The sequence below is a fragment of the Glycine soja genome, chromosome 19, assembly GCF_004193775.1.
Source record: "Glycine soja cultivar W05 chromosome 19, ASM419377v2, whole genome shotgun sequence".
NCBI lineage: Eukaryota > Viridiplantae > Streptophyta > Magnoliopsida > Fabales > Fabaceae > Glycine > Glycine soja.
Window position 1 is genome coordinate 27,080,821 of NC_041020.1, and position 4,083 is coordinate 27,084,903.

Genomic DNA, 4,083 nt, shown 5'->3' on the forward strand with positions numbered 1-4,083 from the left:
AAACTTCAAAAGCCTATTTTTGTGGACGAGCTTGACTAGGCGAGTTGATTTTTAGCCTTAGTTTCACTTTAGTTATTAATCAATTCGATTAAGAATGAGAAATCCCAAAGAGAAAACGTCCGATTGATTTTCCGCTTTATTTTACTAAAAGATGTCTTTTTGATTATTATATTATTTTTTACCTCTTTTTGATTTCCAACGTGGTTACGGCACGACCGAACGGTCGGAATTTATTTTAACCGAAGTTAATGGATAATACAATTCAAACGTTCGGTGGAAATTTATTTTGTTTTTAAGTTAAGCGAGAAATGACTTAAGTAAAATGGCTTAAGCACGTCAACAGGGGGTATAAAAAGTAAACAAAACGAGAATAAAAATGCACGAAACACAATGTGGACCACTACGGGTACATAGAATGAATCGAAAAGCTTGGTTCGAGGTACTTACCCGTTGAAGATCGAAGAACGATGAAGAACGAATGAAGAACGTCGAAGAACTGTTGAAACCTTTGCGAAATTCTTCACGGAAAACGTTACGGAAACGTTTCGGAAACGCCTCGGCTTAGATTTTCTTCACGGAAATAATTTTTCCAATCAAATTCGAAAGAGAGAGAAGTGCCTAAGGGGCTGGCCCCTTCCTTCTTCATTTCCTCCCCTATTTATAGCAAAAATAGGGGAGGTGGTTGCCGCCCAGCTCGCCCAGGCGAGCTCAGCTCGCCCAGGCGAGCAGGGTTGCTTCCTCCAGAAGCAACCGCCTTCTGGAGGAATCTTCTGGAGGGCCCAAATGGGCCTGGGTGCTATTTGCACCCCCATTTTTACTAAGTACACCCCCCTCTGCTGTTTTTTGGTGATTCTTTTTTCGTAAAGTTACGGAAACTTACGAATTTCGTAACGATACTTGTTTTCTTTCCGTAATGTTACGGAACCTTGCGGATTACATAATCATCCCCTTTTTGACTTACGGAATGTTACGGAACCTCACTTAATTATGCAACGATGCTTCCATTTGATTTCCGGTGTGTCACGGAAACTTACGGATTGTGCATCAATATTTTTTGGTTTTTTCGGCATGTCCTGGAATTTCACAAATTGCCTAATGATGGGTGCCAAGCACCTCACGAGGACCAAAGAATGGTCGCACGTCATCGAGCAAAGGTCCCCGGACGAAATTAGGGTATGACATCGGGGTAGAGGGTGTCACAGCCACCACGTCCTTACTAAGACAGTTGGCTTGTGACCGTCGTCAAAGGTGCGTCGTTGAAGCTCCTTTTTTTAGAAGTGACCGAACAATTCATCCTTTGATTTGTAGATTTAAACCACATCATCAACTCTAAGCCAAATCTCACTTGATCACACCGAACATTTGGCGCTAGAAGGAGGTCCTAGCTTCTTTCTTATGGTCTGATTTTACGCTCACAATGATGGAAAACTTGAAGTAAAAGAGCATCATCGATGACACAAAGATCGTCATAGTTTGCTGCAACCGGAGCACCAGACAGAGAACGTGAACGACATCATGATGGAGAATAAGCTTTCATTACATTGTCGAACATAGCTCAAAATTTTTTTCACAAACTTTGCCATAACTGGCGAACATGCAATGAACTTGCCAATTCATCGTAGGTCATGAAAGAGAGGGGAAAAAAAAGATAAAGGAACAATGCAAAGTCATCGAGTTCACCTAGTACTGAAAGACAACAGTCAAGAGTACAATCAAAAGTAATGATTGTGGAAGTTGACAATAGCTCTGAAATCATTGTGGGTGATAAAAAAATAATGCATCATAGACCATGCCTCTCCACCAACCTGTGCTCAACCTATCCCTAATCAAACCCATGTAAGTACCAACCCTAATGCTACTATTCCAAACCCATCAGCCTTACTCGTACTCTTATTCATCCCACACCAAACACATTCCCCCTATCCAAAACACAACCCACCCTCCCAATTTTAACCACTCATACACAACCTTGACTCACCCTATACCACATACAACTACAAATGTTAACCAAAACACTTCCAATGAGACACCAAACCACATCAACAAACACAACTTACACCTAAATCTTAACATAATTACTACACATTCTGCCAACCCTAACCCAACACAAACAAAAACCCAAAATCACTCATCCTTGTTAATGTTTTAATTATGTTAGGATTTATGTCGGTCAAGTGTAATAAAATCCCAAGTGTAGTACTGAACCGGAGCTCAATCGGTTCCCAATGGAATAGTGTAAGAATGAATATTCAAATTAAAACCTTTTGGATAAAGATATTTTTTGTTTTTATATTTTAAACTACCTAAAACTAAAACTAATCAAAACAGAAAATAAAAGATATATTTTTCTAGAAAAATTAATCTGCTGAAAATTTAATAACATAAAATGAGAGAAAAGGTAAGAAGTTACTTGTTGACGCGATAATAATTATAGACAGAACCAATAACGTTGAGATGTTAAGATTGTACTCCAAATTCTCTTATTTGTTGCAATTATTCACACTTCTATGTCGTCATATTATTCATTCCTAATTCACTAATGTATTCTATCCCTAATCCCTTAGGTGATAGACCTTAATGCCTTGATTCACAATCTCTTGGAAAACCAACGCAAGCAAGGAACATTATCATTTGGGAATTAGTGAGACTTAATCAAGATTATTTTATCCCTATAGATAACCCCAATCCGATTCAGTTTGAGTTTCAACGAGACTTGCCAAAGTGCACATCAATTCCTGGAATCATCTATGAGGTACATAGGCTCACAAAGTATTAAGTATAAAAGGCAAATAATTAATTCAAGCAATATATTAATGTGAGAAAATTACATTAAATAGGTTTTAATTTTTTTCTCTCCTAGCTAAAAAAGAAATTAATCACTCATGAAATACAAAAAGAAAGAAGAAAAGAGATTTTTTTTTCCAATGAATTGTGGTGTGTAAAGGTTGTGTTTTGTGCTTCTGCCTATGTCTCTCTATTTATAAAATTATAGATGTATTTAATAGAGACATATAATTTTCTTAATTTACAAAATAATATAATTTATACAAGAAATTTATCTCTTCAACTCATATAATCTGTTTTAATTATTATAATTATCTTTTAAGTGATTTTCTTCATTTATCTTCTAATGTTGCTGCTTATTCAGGCAACTGAACAAGATAGAAAAGCCTTTTCCATTAATCCATAGCAGCCTAAGAAATGAAGAGTACTACCCTGATTGCTCTATTTCTACTTTGTGCCTTCTTCTTCACCTCATACCTACCTTCAGCCACCTCTGATTTCGTGCTCGATATTGATGGTAATCCTCTTCAAAATAGTGGCAGATATTATAAATTGTCACATATAGCAGCATTGGGTGGAATAAAAGCAACCGCAACTGGAAACGAAATATGCCCTCTCACAGTTGTGCAATCTCGCATGAGCTCGATAAGGGGATTGGAACAATTATTTCATCCCCATTAAAAATCCCTTTTATCGCCGAAGGCTATCCTTTGAACATTAAGTTCGGACCATTTTTAGTTATAACGCTGTGTTCCAGCATTCCTAGTGATTGGACTATTGTCAATGGTTTACCAGAAGGACCCGCTGTTAAAATTGGTGCGCAAAAAATTACAGAAGATGGTTGGTTTAAAATTGAGAAAGCTTCACCTTTCGGCTATAAGCTTGTGTTCTGTCCACTGCTTGAGGATAGCACATGTTGGGATATTGGGATTGATATTGATGATAATGGAATCAGGCATTTGGTAGTGTCTAAGGTCAATCTATTATTGGTTGTGTTTCAGAAATTTGATGAAGCACCACTGGCCCTCAATAATCTTGTGCTTCCTTCCAGTGAGTGAAAGACGAGTATAAGACTAAATAAATGCTTTGGTTTATTAGCGTTATTAGACTAAATAAATGCTTTGGTTTATTAGCGTTATTAGACTAAATAAATGCTTTGGTTTATTAGCGTTATTAGACTAAATAAAATAATCAAAGCTTATGCCTTCAGTTGCAACTGTTTTGATTTCAGAGTGATGTTGTGTAGACATTTTTATTTATTCAATACTCTATTTTTTATTTTTTTTTTGCATAAATACT

General features: G+C 36.7%; 1 pseudogene; it reads left to right on the forward strand.

Annotated features, from left to right (window-relative positions):
• Positions 1 to 3,201: 3,201 nt before the first annotated feature.
• LOC114398670 lies at positions 3,202 to 3,842 on the forward strand (annotated as a pseudogene).
• Positions 3,843 to 4,083: the final 241 nt, after the last annotated feature.